This window comes from Lissotriton helveticus, chromosome 1_2 (assembly GCF_964261635.1).
Source record: "Lissotriton helveticus chromosome 1_2, aLisHel1.1, whole genome shotgun sequence".
Taxonomy (NCBI): domain Eukaryota; kingdom Metazoa; phylum Chordata; class Amphibia; order Caudata; family Salamandridae; genus Lissotriton; species Lissotriton helveticus.
The window spans coordinates 395,802,585-395,818,814 of NC_136058.1; the positions used below are offsets into that span (position 1 = coordinate 395,802,585).

At 47.7% G+C, this 16,230-nt stretch overlaps 1 long non-coding RNA gene across 3 annotated transcripts in view; it reads left to right on the top strand.

Annotated features, from left to right (window-relative positions):
• Positions 1-16,230, top strand: part of LOC144807956 (uncharacterized) — a 55,103-nt gene that overhangs the window by 23,391 nt on the left and 15,482 nt on the right. For 2 of the 3 annotated variants that reach the window (XR_013606537.1, XR_013606538.1), the window contains exon 3: positions 4,834-5,012. This is a non-coding gene — a long non-coding RNA (uncharacterized LOC144807956). Of the gene's footprint in view, positions 1-4,833; positions 5,013-15,898; positions 15,957-16,230 lie in introns of all 3 variants that reach the window. The other variant, XR_013606539.1, reaches the window with a different exon arrangement.

Here is a 16,230-nt window from a genome sequence, read left to right on the forward strand (position 1 = left end):
GGCCACCTCTAGCCCCCGGGGACCACATCCCCCAGGGCTGCCCTTCCATTAAAAAAAAAGCAATAAACTAAAGGGGAGGCGGCTTTGTGGCCCCCCTCCCATGCCATTTGTTAAAGTTCAAGTTCAGTAATTTATATAGCGCACTACTCACCTAGGGGGTCTCAAGGCGCTTAAGGGAAGGTGGGTGCATTACTTATCGAAAAGCCAGGTTTTGAGCTGCTTTCTGAAGGAGAGGTGGTTCTGTGTGAGGCGGAGGTGATTGGGGAGGGAATTCCAGGTTTTGGCCGCTAAGTAGGAGAATGATCTTCCTCCCATGGTGGATCTATGGATGCGCGGAATTACGGCGAGGGCTTGATTGGACGATCGTAGTTGGCGGGTGGGTGTGTAGAAGGACAGACGTGTGTTGAGGTATTCGGGTCCTAGGTCGTAGAGGGCTTTGTGTGCGTGGGTGAGGAGGCGGAACGTTATTCTCTTGTTGACGGGGAGCCAGTGGAGGTCTTTCAGGTGACTGGAGATGTGAGCTTGACGGGGGATGTCCAGTATGAGTCTGGCTGAGGCGTTTTGTATGCGTTGGAGTTTTTTTTGTAGTTTGGCTGTGGTTCCGGCGTAAAGGGTATTTCCATAATCCAGTCGGCTAGTGACCAGTGCGTGGGTGACTGTCTTTCTTGTATCGGTGGGGATCCAACGGAAGATTTTTTTGAGCATGCGTAGGATGTTGAAGCAAGAAGATGAGACAGCGTTGACTTGTCTGGTCATTGAGAGGGAGGAGTCTAGGATGAAGCCCAGGTTGCGTGGTGGTCTGTAGGTAAGGGTGCTGTACCCAGGGCCGGTGGCCACCATGAGTCGTCCCAAGCAGAGGGGGATGATCCTAAGATAAGGAATTCTGTTTTGTCAGAGTTTAGTTTTAGACGACTGTTCTTCATCCATTCGGCTACTTCTTTCATTCCTTCGTGTAGGTTTGTTTTGGCGGTGTTTGGGTCTTTGGTGAGGGAGAGGATCAGCTGGGTGTCGTCTGCGTAGGAGATGATGTTGAGGTTGTGTTGTCGCGCGATGGATGCGAGGGGACTCATGTAGACGTTGAAGAGGGTGGGGCTGAGTGATGATCCTTGTGGTACGCCGCAGATGACTTTGGTGGCTTCTGATCTAAAAGGGGGGAGGCGGACTCTCTGGGTTCTTCCATCGAGGAACGAGATGATCCAGTCCAAAGCTTTTCCTTGTATTCCGACGTTGCTGAGGCGTTGTATGAGGGTGCTATGGCAGACTGTGTCGAAGGCGGCGGAGAGGTCAAGTAGGATAAGGGCAACTGTTTCTCCGTTGTCCAGTAGCGTTCTGATGTCGTCTGTAGCAGCGATGAGGGCGGTTTCGGTGCTGTGTTTGGCTCGGAAGCCGGGCTGAGAGGGGTCGAGGGAGTTGTTGGATTCAAGGAAGGTGGTGAGCTGGTTATTGACGGCTTTCTCAATGACTTTAGCAGGGAATGGAAGGAGTGAGATGGGGCGGTAGTTCTTAAGTTCAGAGGGGTCTGCTGTGGGTTTCTTCAGAAGGGAGCTGAGTTCGGCATGTTTCCAGCTTTCCGGGAAGGTTGCGGAGTTGAAGGAACAGTTGATGACATCGCGGAGATGGGGTGCGATGATGGAATCTGCTTTGTTGAAGATGTGGTGGGGACATGGGTCGGTTGGTGAGCCAGAGTGGATGGAGTTCATCAGGCGGATGGTGTCTTCGGTAGTGATTGGGTTCCAGGCGCAGAGGTTGTGAGAGTGCTCTTTTGGTTCGGAGGTGGGTGGAATGGACTGTTCTTCGGAATGGTTTTCAAAGCTTTTATGTATGTCGGCGATTTTGTTGTGGAAGAAAGAGGCTAAAGAGTCGCAGAGGTCTTGGGAGGGAGTGATGTCGTTGGTGCTGGCGGTGGGGTTGGTAAATTCATTGACAATGTTGAATAGTTCCTTGCTGTTGTGGGTGTTGTTGTTGAGTCGATCCTTGAATGCTGATTTCTTTGTGGATCGGATCAATTGGTGGTGTTTGCGGGTGGCGTCCTTGAAGGTGGTCATGTTATCAGTGGTTGGGTTTTTTCTCCATCTTTTCTCGAGAGTACGACATAATTTCTTGGATTTCTTAAGGTCATCATTGAACCAGGGGGCCTTTTTGCTGCCTTGTTTGATCTGGAGGTTTTTCAAGGGTGTTAGTTCGTCAGCGCTGTGGGTGATCCAATGTGTGAGTTTGTTAGCAACTAGGTTTGGGTCCGATGATATGGTAGGAGGGTTTTGGTTAAGTGATGTGAAGAGTTGGTCGGTGGTGATTTTGTTCCAGTTTCTTCGAGGAATAGGTTGTGGGGGATTGTGGGACGTGGTCTTTTTGTAGCTGAAGTGAACACAGCTGTGATCCGTCCAATGGAGAGCTGTGGTGAGATCGAAGGAGATGTGCTTGCTGGAGGTGAAGATGGGGTCGAGCGTGTGTCCGGCCAGGTGGGTGGGGGTGTCAACGAGTTGTTTGAGTCCGAGATTGGCGAGATTGTCCAGAAGGTTGGTGGTGTTTCTGTCGTTATTCTTTTCCAGGTGGAAGTTGAGGTCTCCCAGTAGTATGTAGTTCTCGGAGGCGAGGGCATGTGGGCTGATGAAGTCAATGATGTCTTCGCTGAATTGCGTGCGTGTTCCTGGTGGTCTGTATATGAGGGTGCCTCTAAGTGTGGTCCTGGGGTCGGGGTGGATCTGGGAGTGAAGGTGTTCGGCGGTCGCGAGCTTGTCATTAGAGCTGGTCGTGATTCGGATGGTGTTCTTATGGACGATGGCGATGCCTCCTCCTGTTTGGTTGGTGCGGTCTTTTCGGATGATCTTGTAAGTGTCCGGGATGGCTATGGCGATGTCGGGCGCTGAAGAGGCGTTCATCCAGGTTTCTGTAAGGAAGGCGACGTCCGGCGAAGTGGTGTCGAGTAGGTTCCAGAGTTCAATGGCGTGTCTGTGGACCGAGCGGGTGTTGAGTAGGATGCACTTCAGGTGGTTAGTGTTGGAGCTCTGTTTGGAGGATGTGGATTTAGGGTTGGTCCTGATGCAGTCGAGTTTGCAGGAGTGGCAGGTGAAGGGTCCATGGGTGATTCCAGGGGCGGCTTGGTAGCAGTCGTGGAGTCGGCCGGGATTGAGTGCTGAGAGGGATGCGGAATCGTACGTAATGCGGGAGGAGTGGGTTTTGCGAGGACCAGGGGGTATGGCGCTGGGCGCGTTCCAGGCACGGACGGGCGTAGACGGGCTTACCTTCGGCGCGCATGGGGCGCGACCGCTGCGCGTAAACGCTGTGCGCAAAAGCATCTGTCATAAGTGAATAGTGGAGGGGGGTGGGGCGGGGGAGGATCAGCTAGGAGGTGGGGGCGGGGTGGAGGGGCGGGCTGGGGGGCAAACAAACAACAAAATGGCTGAGACAAAAGCGAAACCAGGCGAGTGACTAAGGCAATGCGATGTAGCGCTACGATGTGGCACACTTTAAATGCTACTAATGAAGCTGACCAGCGCAGTGCTACGATAACAAAATGCTCACTATGTATGCAGGCAATTTACACAGTTCTGCGCAGTAATACTAAAATAAATCGTCACAATTTTAAATGTGATCAGTGTCTGGCGCAGCAGCGCTACGATACCAATCTGCCTTGAGGGAAGAGCCCGCTGTGAAGGAAACCAGCACCCCGGGGGCCGACCCTCAATTTAGGGGGAGCCCCAATGCCCCCACGGTCCCTGCCGGCTCCTCGCCTCCTGCAGGAGCCATAATTGCTTTTGGGCAAGGGGAGCTGCTAACATGCAGCTCCCCTTGCCCAAAAGCAATTCTGCTTTGCTTCTTAAAAGCGAGAGCAGGTTTCCTGCTCTCGCTTCCAAGAAGCAAAGCAGAGTTTTCTATGGCATGGCAGGAGACATTGCAGCTGGCCCTAGGGGGTGATATTCCCCAGGCCATCAAGGGCTCTAGAATTGGGACTGCGCGGCCCCCCCTCCCAACGAGTACAAAGCCCCTTGGAGGTGGTGGTCCCTGGGGCCCATGGTGTCACGAATTCACCCGCCTGTACTCCGGTTTGTTCCTTCCTTGATGCTTCTATTACCCAACTCACTCTGAACTCCACCAGAGAGGCAAGGATAGGATTCACTTGCTGCCCTGATCGAACACCGGGGGAGGGGGGAATAGGGACGAGAGAAAAGAGAAGACACACTGGATTCTTGTAGACCGACTTGACAATTCAGTCGTGTAGAATGTCTCTCGAGAAAGGCAAAGTGTTACTGGGCTTCAGTTTTCAGCTCATATATAATCTGATAAATGTACCCGATTAATCTGAACACCCTAAATCACTTTTTTAGGTCAAACATCTGCTTTGGAACTATTAATTAGGTATACCTGAATTACCCTTGACCTTTTCTCAAAAGGATTCTTGAAACTAAAAGAAAGAATAAACAAAAAAAACACTACAGGTGCACTAATAATCTGTGATTGCTCAAATTATCTCAAGAGTTACTGATTTCCTTTACAATATTTGCTCCGTAATTTCACATTAAATATATATAAATAATAACAACAATCAAGCTCTCTGTTTCCTTTCAGTCTTCTAATCAGACTCAAGGTATTTACACAAATGTCTGTTTTACTTTAACATTCTTCACTTACTCAATGTCCTTAAAGTCCTTGGATTGTTTCAGGAAGAGTTTCAAAACATTCTCTTGATTTATAGAAGGTCAAGAGGTCTGCCACAGTTTTCATAAAGTTTAAATTCTTACTGGTATGTGTTCAAGCATGCTAACGCTTTACCATTCAGAGCGAGGTGTTGCTTGGCATCCCTTTGGTGATTCTCTTTTCTTTTCTCTTTTGCAGGAAATCGGAAACAGTGCCGGGAGAGGATCTGGAGCCGGAAATTCAGAAACAGGAAGGAATGTCTGAAATGTGCTCCGGGGAGCAAGAACACAGCCGAAGACACTGAGTGAAGACAGGGAAGGAAGCAGGGTGGAGCGCTAAAGAGCTTCGGATGATCTGCCACCAAGGTCCGGAGTCAGGTGAGTGTTTAGGCACGAAGCGAAGCATCGGGAACCAAGTGGGTGGGGTTTAAATTGCTTTGGGTCTCAGGTTTTCTCACGTGTGCATGTGAAGGTGATTTGGGCCTTAGATCTTTCCCAAGTAATTCACGTGTACATGCCAAGAACGTTTACACATGCAGGAAATGCCTCCTGCCCCCCCAAAGGTCTTCGTATGTGACAGGGTTTTTCCGGATGCAAGGCATGGAAAGATCTGACCAATCTTGTAGTATGTACATGTGTTCCTGTTTCCAGGATCTTTCTGACGCATCATAACCCTTCCAGTTAATTAAATACTGTAATCGACCATGTTTACGTTTTGCATCTATAATGCGATTTTCTTCATATGCAATATTGTCTCCAACTACAACAGGTGGAGGAGGGTTGTCTTTTCATGTGGACTGATGTAATGACTGATATTTTCCTACTTTTCTGGTGTTTTAGCTAGTTAGCTATAAAGTAATTACTCATCACAGTCCCTTCCCAGAATGCCTAACAACAAAACACCACATTCAGACTACCTATCTGAGAAAGGAGTAACATAAATAACTAAAGATACTATAGATCAAAGCTCAGAGGGTATGTATAGCAACGTCCTCCGACGAATCAGAATCAAATATCAAATCAGGTCAGCAACGTCTTCCGACGATCAACGCGCACTTACGCGAGCAACGCACCCTGGTGTGAATCGATATCAAATCAGCAACGTCTTCCGACGAATCAATATCAAATCAGCAACGTCCTCCGACGAATCAATATCAAATCAGCAACGTCTTCCGACGAATCAAATATCAAATCAAGTCAGCAACGTCTTCCGACGTTCAACGCGCACTTATGCAAGCAACGCACCCTGGTGCGAATCAGCAACACCTTCCGGTGAAAATCAGTACATACCTCTTACGCTATGTTGGGTTGGTCTACCAGCAATTTAGGTATTCCTGCTTAGGAGCCGATTTCCCTTCCGTATCTACAAGTACTCATTAGAGGGGAACTAGCACATCCCTCTGTAAGCACTTGGTAAAAAAGGGGCCCGACCTTCCTCCACAGAGAATAAGGACAAATTATATATTCTCCCATGTAGTCATCCCTAATCATGAGCAGCACACCTTCCCATCATCAGTTACCTGTAAGAAGGGAATCACCCCTCCTTCTATACTACAGCACCTGGTTAAGAAGAACCCACACTCTCTCTTAGTGACAACAAACAAATGGAATTAATGCAAATTGGGGTCTTTTATTACACAATGATGAAAGGACATAGAAAGAAATGACTTATTAATATACATACACACATATAGAACCTGAAAATAAAGGAATAATTAGATAAAATGAGTCATACATGGAACACCTCACCATATTATTAGACATCTGCAATCTGAAGACAGGTCCGTCTCTCTTTCCCTCTTCGGTTGGGTCAGGACTCTCTGTTCCACAAACACGACTACACGTCTGTACCGTGATGCTTCACCAGACCGCCAAAACCATCAGACAATCCTCTCACCCTCACTTGGACCCGCTTTCACTAATATAGAATGTAGCTCTCTCTCGAAGCTTCTAGAAGAACCCGCCTACCGTTCTCATGAGATTCCTGTACCTTTCCGTACCTGGCACACAACAGCAGCTGGCCAAGCTTTTGTTATGGCTCCAGCGCGAAGAGAGTACATTTCTCCGACAAGAACCGGTGTTTGCTGGTTCACTACTAGCGAACAACACATTGAAAGTAAAACATTGCCTTTCACCTAAAGAGGCTTAGCAGGATGGTGTCAGAAAAGAACATAGCATCGCTCGAGCATAGGCCTTTAGGCCCGAAAAAGAGCAAAAAGCAGCATATAAGGGGACATAAAGCTGTCAAAGTCTATAGGCAAGCCCTACCAACTAGGTGAAATAAAGGTCGGGAATGGACAAAACACCATACATGTTCGATTGACAGCAGCATATATTGAGATGGTGGTGGGCAACGGTCATAACCGAGCCAAAAAAGCACCAATACCTCAGTCACTACACCGGATCATGTGGTTTGAGCAAAGATACACGAAAAACTGGGTGATTGGCATATTCCGAGGGCAAAGTTAATCTCATTGAAACTGGATTCAAAATGTTATTTATGGGAAAGGGGCCAATGAACCTAGGTTTTAATTTCTTGGGGCCTTCAATCTGGATATTTCTGGTTGATAACCAGACGAGATCCCCTACTTTATAGGGTGATGCTGGTGTTTTGTGTTTATCTACTGATAATTTGACCTTTTTGTTTATTGTTGGCTAAACTACGCTTGGCTTGTTCTTGAAATTCCCGCAATTCTGTTAATCTTTTGGTCACAGCAGGCATAAATCTGGAAGGATGGCAGGAATAGATCGTGGATGTAAGCCAGTTATAAAAAAGAAAGGGGAACAGCCTAAAGCTGCATGATAGCTATTGTTGTATGAAAACTCTGCCAATGGTAGGACCTCATCTCAATGAGCCGATATAATGGAGGTTAGGCACCGTAGACTTTGTTCAAGGTATTGATTAACTTTTTCTGTCTGGCCGTCAGTCTGTGGGTGAAAAGCGGAGGATAATGCTATTTCAATTCCTAAATGTGTGCACAACTGACTCCAGAATTTTGAAACAAATTGAGGGCCCCTGTCGGAAATTATTTTACTGGGAAGGCCATGTAGTTTTCCAATTTGGTTTCAGAACACTTCACTAAATTCTGTAGCTGTTGGTAGTTTTTGTAAGGGAATAAAGTGCCCCATTTTAGACAAAAGATCCACAACTACTAAAATTGCAGTGAAGTTGTGGGATTTAGGCAAATCTGTGATGAAGTCCGAACTGATAGTATGCCAGGGAAGCAGAGGTATGGGCAATGGTTGTAGAAGACCTTTAGGGGATGAATGGGAGGACTTTTGTCGTGCGCACACTGGGCAGGCTTTTATATATTTTTGGACGTCCTTGGTGTTTATTCCCTGTGTGTTAGCTTCTTTATTTGTCTGAATGCAGAGAACTGTTGTCTGAAGGCCAGTATTAAGGGCTACATAAAATAACTGGACCCTGCTGTAGCGCCTGGAAGCACCTAGATATGGGTGTGTAGGTGTGACCAGAATCACCTAACCCTCTGAAACTTTGTCTCTTTTAAATACCGAAGAAATTATTGGCATACCTTCCTGTACCATGTAGAAGCGATACAAAGCTTACCTTCGAGGGCCCCTTGGAATGACTGAAGGCATGAGTGACATAAGTGTACATTGAATGTGTGAATGAGTGTGCCTTACGGCTGAAAAGAACTGACTATAGTATCAAGCCTCTTGGGAGGACTTTCGATTTGCTTTTATCACAGTTTATCCCTTAAGCCTTATCGCCTGCTTCTGAGGGCATTAACAAACAAGATTAACGCCCTGCAAAGGATGTTAACTGCTGTTAAGTGAAAGAGCCAAAGGCGAGGGAATGCAACGAGGGGACAGACAATTAACAACTGTTAATGCCAGACGGCATGTTAAAAACAAATTTATATCCTTTCTCCCTCATCATACCACACCCAGATAGGCACACTCTTACTTTCCGGTCGATGTCCATGCTTCTCACTCTCACAGGGCCTATAATGCAGACAAATGACAGTATTAGTGGCAGCATTCTAAGCATGCTGATTGGTTGAGCCGATCTCTTCACAGTGATGGCTGAAGAGCACGTGCTGATTGGTTGAGCCGATCTCTTCACAGTGATGACTGAAGAGCACGTGCTGATTGGTTGAGCCGATCTCTTCACAGTGATGACTGAAGAGCACGTGCTGATTGGTTGAGCCGATCTATTCACAGTGATGACTGAAGAGCACGTGCTGATTGGTTGAGCCGATCTCTTCCCAGTGATGGTGTTTGCTGAAGAGTGCGTGCACTGTGATCATGCTTCTAAGTGCAGGAGAATCGGGATAAGTTATCAAGTGAAGTACAGGTGTTATTTCAGCTACGTTTTCATTATATAAAATGAAAATATAATTATGTAAAAAGAAGTTTTTCAGTAGGCTAGTTTTAGGGACCCCAAAGTTCTTTATTCTTCCCCAGAATCAGGACCTTAGTTTTCTCTCCACTGAGTTTGAGAAAATTGGCCTGCATCCAGTATGCAATTTTACTCAACCCCATCTGGAGAGCAGATGTCTCAGACACCCTCTCCATAGAGAGAGAGAAGACTATCTGGGTGTCGTCAGCATAGGAGAACAGGGTCAGCCCGCCTCCTCTGCAATGTCAGCCAGAGGTCTGACACTCATGTTAAATAACAAAGGGCTAAGAATGGAGCCATAGGGTTCCCCGCAGGGAGAGGAATAAGTAACAGAACTGGCCGTTGGGGCGAAGACCTGGAACGTTCAGACGGTGAGAAAAGAGATAAGCCAGTTGAGTGCCGGCCTGGTAACACCCAAAGATCGTAAGGCTTTCACTAACACGGTGTCAGACACCGTGCCGAAAGTTGCTCTCAAATCAAGTAATATGAGGGCCATCGTGTCTCCAGAATCTAAACGATGTTGCAGCCTTTCCGTAACTCCAAGAAGGGTAGTTTCAGTTGAAAAGCTGGCTCTAAAGCCCGACTGAGATGAGTGTACAAAATGTTGTGACTCGACAAACTGAGATAGCTGTGAATTAATGTGTCTTTCTGGGATTTTCAAGAAGGCCAGGAGCAATGAAATAAAAAACAAAGACACACAATTGATGGATGGAATGCAGAACAAATCAAAACGTTCACCCCCAGTCAAGAGATCTGGGTTAAATCCATCATTCTTTTGCTCACCATGCCACCCCAGTTTAGACCTGGCCATATGCAAATCAGTCTTGACCCTGTGCCTCATGGGAACAGTTCAGTCTGAACTGCCAAGCCAGGTCCTCCCTGGACCGGAAACAAGCATCCTAGGACCGGTTTTGGACTTTCAACCCCCATCAGCCAGGATAGCTTGATTCCACTGCCACATTGAGCCTGGGACCCATGTCTAGGCATAGGCATATAGGCATACTACCAGCGCACTTAGGGCGAGAAAGCAAAAGACACACAATTGATGGACGGAATGCAGAACAAATCAAAACATTCACCCCCCAGTCAAGAGTTCTGGGTTAAATCCATCATTCTTTTGCTCACCATGCCACCCCAGTTTAGACCTGGCCATATGCAAATCAGTCTTGACCCTGTGCCTCATGGGAGGCCAAGTCATGTCCTCCCTGGACCAGAAACAAGCATCCTAGGACCGGTTTTGGGCTTTCAACCCCCATCAGCCAGGATAGCTTGATTCCAGTGGCACAGTGAGCCTGGAACCGCTTCTGGGCATACCCGGCGCACTTAGGGCGAGAAAGCAAAAGACACACAATTGATGGACGGAATTCAGAACGGGACTGTTCCCATTGTGTGCAGGGTCAAGACTGATTTGCATATGGCTGAATCTAAACTGGAATGGGATGGTGAGCAAAAAAAACGATGGATTTAGGCACAGATCGCTGTACTGGGGTGAATGTAAGACATTGTTATGCATTCTGTCCATCAATTGTTCTTTTTGCATTTGTCACCCCAAGTGGGACGGGTATGCCCAAACATTGGTCCCTTGCTCTCCATGCCACTGGAGTCAAGCTATCCTGGCTGATGGATGCTTGTTTCCAGTACAGGGAGGACCGGCCTGGCAGTTCGGGCTGGACTGTTCCCATTGGTTGCAGGGTCAGCCAAATTTACATATAGCTGGGTCCAAACTGGAATGGCATGGTGAGCAAAAAAACTATGGATTTAGGCCCAGATCGCTGTACTGGGGTGAATGTATGACATTGTTGTGCATTCTGTCTGTAGGAAGGTGGCTACCTGACTATGGTTACCCCAGATTTTTTGCCTGTGTTTAGCTGGTTTTTTGACTTAGTTGACCTGGTTCCCTGCTAATCAGGGCCCCAGGCCATCTGCTCTCTCTGTAAAATGGATTCCATGTACCCTAGGTACATACCACAATTGGAAATGGACTCCTTGTCAGCCCCTGTATAATGCACTATAGGTGCCCAGGGCATAGGGGCCACCAAGGCCTACCAGGGGCTGCAGCATATCTTTTGCCACCCCTGGCTGGTTCTTAAATTGACACAACTGGCTGATCACTCAGCTGGGGTAAGGTGGTGTAATCACCCCTTGCTTAGATATAGTATACCTATATCTAAACCTATATCTGGACACATATTAACCTGTGAGCCACTCCATTGGAAGGCCTCATCAATCCTGGAGGCAGAGTGCGTGGTTTCATGTGAGATGGAGCTCTAGCATGAGCTGAGCCTGTCTGCAGCTGTCGGGAACAACTCCCTAAGCTGTTTCAGGATAACGCCATACCATATACTCTTAAGTGCCTTATAATCCTCGCGGTTATATAGCAACTCTGGTTTGGCTTTATCAAAACATGTCGTGTAAGGTGTCATACGATTTGGAATACTATCCCCTCGCCAGTTCTGGCGACGGGGATAGCATTCCACCCCTCTAGAGGGGTAAGACATGTTACTTTACTTAAATGCGGTTAATTTCTAAAAGGACCTTAGATCCACAAAATGGATGCCTCTGCCACAGACAAGAGTCTGACCCCCTGAAGCTGACCGAAACTCAGCCAAATGGGGCCTGGACAAAGGGTTTCCTGTTGCAGGGAGGTGTTACACCCCCTCAGACAGGAGATAGTGGATTGTAGCAGGGAGGTTTGAAAGAAACCAGACACTGCATGGGGAGCACAAGGCTGCCCCTTGCATAATCCGGCCAAACCGGTTCTGGGGCACTCCAGCCCTCGTGCCAGGGCAGCCTGGTTCAAAGGAAGGGGGTGTATCCACCCACTTCCTGGGTCCCACCCATAGGAGGGGACCTAGCAGGTAATCCAGCCCCCAAAATTAGTATAAGACTGGGAGCAGTGCCAATGCACTTTAGATCATCCTGAAATCACCTTTAAACTAAGAAGACGACTGGACTTCGACATTCTGATGAACAGAAGACTGAAGAGCATCTCCCTTGTGGCCTAGGAGGGGCCACCCTGTGAACACAGGCACCACCCAGCACCTCGACGTCTGCTTTGCCGCCACCTCCCGCCGGAGCCCGAGTGCAGAGCCTGACAAGACTCAGCTTCCCAGACTTCTCCCAGCCCGATCCACAGTCCCTGCAAAGAAGGGACCCGTGGAGGCACCGAGAGATGTGGGAGCGGACATCTTGAAAGACCCCCGAGACGCTGACTGCGCAGCACCCGAGGCACCCTCGACTCTGTGCTTTGGGGTTTGAGAAGCCCCACAATCGAGCAGCATTTGCACCAAAGATCAGCCCTCCAGCATCTCCACGATCTGCGTGGGGCCCTTTTGCTTTGTGCCACTCGACTCGCCATCCCGGCCGCTTGTCACGTGGTCAGCGGCCATCTTGGCAACGAAACCTACAATTTACACTGTGGGTCTGGTTGCTCCAGACCTGCCCTCGCTCCTGTAGAAAGGAGTATCCGCTCTGACCTTGCTGGTCCGAGTAATAAGCCTTTTTCACTTTCCCCGTGGCTTGCATTAGCCAAGGCTTGTTTGCTTCAATCGAGTTGCCGACAACGCCATCAGCTACAGCCTTCGAGGAACAGCTCGTGATCGACTCCTGGACGTCCTTGACCTCTTCGTGTCCACGTGGCTGCAGAGAGAAGCAACACCTCATCACCTGTTTGCACCCGACTTTGCCTGGTTCCAATCTGGTTCCACGGTGGTCACTGGTCAGTGACTTTGAACACTGTCCCCTCTGCTTTCAGGTCTTCACCACTTCAGATCCACCCTTGGATCCACCGGACACTTCTCCTTCACATCGCCTGCAGCATCTTCAGCTTCAAGCGCCAAGAACCTGCGTGTCAAAACCCGACGCCACTTCGACACTGTGCACCCGCTTCCTGTGGGTGAGGTAACTTTGCTCCGCCGGTGTTCCCACACTGGTACACATCTCTAGGGTCTGTGTCTTAAGTTTTGTTCCTCTAGGTTCAGCGGAAGTGTCCTTAAACTTTAACTTTGTAACTTTTACGCACCATTGGTTAACATTGGTGCATGCGTGCGCTTTCCGCACTGCTCCCGAATACCGTGGGCCTCTCCCGACTTCAGCACTGCTTGTCCTGACTGCTCCCAGCGATTCCCTAGGCCCTAGGCCTAACCACTGTTCGATTGGTATCTCTTATACCACTTGTTTAGTATATGGTTTGAGTGGCCCCCCGCCCTCATCCATAATTGTGCAACTTTGAATGTTTAAACTGTGCTTTTGATTTAACGCTTGTGCCCCTTTATTCACAAAGAATACTGGGGATTGTTTTTAGTAATAAACACATATATTTTTATAATATATACTTGTGTGGTGTCCTTTCATTTGATATTACAGGATTGTATGTGGTAAAACAGCTCGCTTAACACGACCTCTTAAGTTAAGCCTTTAGGCTGCTTAGTCCATGCTACCCCTAGGATAGCTTGTCTAACAAGGTTGACTTACAACCTGACACCATAAGGGATTGTTTGGTCTGATAATAGGTGGTTCCAGAATTGGAAACATCACCTATCAGGCCAACTTCTCACACTGTCCATCAATTGTTCTTTTTGCATTTGTCACCCCGAGTGAGACAGGTAAACCGAGACGTTGGTCCCGTGCTCTCCATGCCACTGGAGTCAAGCTATCCTGGCTGATGGGGGCTGAAAGCTGGACACCGGTCCTAGGATGGGTGTTTCCATTCCAGGGAGGACCTGTCCTGGCAGTTCGGGCTCGACTTTTCCCATTGGGTGCAGGTTCAAGACTGATTTCCATACGGCTGGGTCCAAACTGGAATGGGATAGTGAGGAATAAAACGATGGATTTAAGGCCAGATCGCTGTACTGGGGTGAATATATGACATTGTTCTGCATTCTGTCCATCCATTGTTCTTTTTGCAGAGAGCAATGAAAGAGGCCGGTAGTTAGCCTTCTTCAGAAGAGGAAGCACCATTGCGGGTTTCCACTCAGGTGGAAATTGCCTCCTGTAAGGAGGCCTTCAAGAGTTCCATGATTATTGTGAGTGAAAGCGACTCAAGCTGCTGGTGCACCGAGATCGGAAGAGGGTCACAGGTGAGCCAGATTTAATCCTGGCTATGAGTCGTATAAGGGAGTTCATATCTAATGGAGCCCACATTTCCAGTTTATTCGTGGATTCAGCGATCCTGTTGTCACTGTGAGAGATAGTTCTGGCTGCTTGAGGGGATGTAGGTGCTTGCTGATGGGGGGTACCTGGTTTTATGCCCTTCATTTCAGAGTATATTTTCTCCACTTTATGGAGGAAGAATTTCTCCACGTCTTCACATTGTAAACCATTCAGGGAAGGGGGAGTAGATTGAGTTTCAGATCCAGAAAGTTCTTTGACCATTTTAAATAATGTCTTGGAACAATTCAGCGCACTAGAGATGGTCGAGGAGACATATTCAGCACAAGCTGACTTACAGAGAGTGTGGTATTCTCTTGTTTCCCTTTTATATGCAAGTTTGTTGTCAGGCGCATAGTTCCTCCTTCAGCATCCTTCCAAAGCTTTGCATTTGGCTTTCTCTGTTTTTAAATTCTCAGTGAACCAAGGGGCAGGGGGCTGTGGTTGTTCACCTTCTTAATAGAGGGTGGGAGACAGGTATCAATGGCATGTAAAAGCCACTTTTGGACGCCACCCGAAAGAGTGACCGACATTTGTTTTGTGATAGGAGCATTGGAAGACAGAATCTTATTGAGAGCTTCAATGTCCAGTTTTCCCCAGTTCATAGTTGGTTTCCTGATGCTAGGTGCGGCTACAGGTGAGTTCACTGAGATCTCGAAACGCAAGCCGATCGCAAAGTGATCAGACCAACATAAGGGAAGAGCTGGTGGGCTTTGAATGTTGGATAAACTGGAGAAAATAGGGTGACCGGCCACATGAATGGGACCGGAGTTGCAAAGTGCAATATTCAATGCTGCCAGATAAAAGTAGCGCTATTAGTACATGCAGAGTCATCCAAGCGTAAGTTAAGGTCGCCCAAGAAGTAGAAGTTGGTGGCATTTAAGAGAAAAGGGGTTATTAGGTCATGAAAGGATGAAGCCCATGGACCGGAGGGCCCTGGTGGACGATAAACTAGTATGCCTGAGAAGGTGAACTTAGGGGTCAGGGCAAGCTTAAATAAAGCTGCCTCACAGCTCGTAAATGGCAGGTCTTCAAATTTGCACATTAGGATTAATTATAAATTATAGCAATGCCACCACCTGTCTTGTAGTTCCTGTCTTTCCTGACTATAGCATAGTTAAACAGTAAAGCTGCAGCTACATCAGGGCGGGAGCTCATGTGCAGCCATGTTTCAGTAAGAAACATTGCGTAAAATAAATAGTAACTTGTAAATCCAGTATTTGTAAAGCGCACAGCTACCCGGAGGCATCCCGGTGCTGGGGGCCATTGCGAAGATTAAGCGAGCTGCACGCGTCCGATCTGGGGCCATTGAGTAGGGGTTAGGCAGGACGCCTGCAGCGACTAGAGCGCTTCCCGGAGGGAGAGTGTAGCCGAACAAAATGGCCACCCGGGCAGGAACAGCTCCTCAAAGTACAAGTGCAGGAAAAAAAGGAGTATAACACCCTCAGTAAAGCAGAAAAATAATGCAACAGCAAGCAACAAAACTATAAGCATCCCTAAACCTAGAAAGGTAGAAAATGGTTTTGGCAGCCACCAAACATGACTTCCCCGTCTCCCTCCAGGAATTGTGGTAACAAATCTATAGCCCTTTCGCTCAGTCACTCGTGCTTTCTCTCAGAGAAATATATAAGGAATACACAGCGGACCTTGCAGGCAAATTAAAATAGAGCATTAGTACTTCTTAATACTTTTAAAGACAAAAACTTGGCTGCTTCTGATTTTATTGTATATACCATCTTTGTTTTTTTTATAGACTGTGCTGTATCTTATTGACATCCCGATCTGCAGCAGGACTTCCCCGATTGAGCAGAGTAAGTCTTTCAAGCCCCACATCCAGAGCTGTAGGGGCAAATTAGCAGACTAGTTGTTTGGAACCTGACTATTTTATTTAGCGACTTATGTGTAGTCATCACAAACATTTCTCCTGCTTGGGGATTATAATTATCGTGGAGAAGATTTTTTAGATATGGAAGTAGCAAAACTGTTATCAGACTTAAAGACTTGGGGACTGCAACAAAAGATTACGGACCCTACTCACTCGGCGGGCCATAATCTTGGACTTAATCTTCTCCACCTCTACTGCAC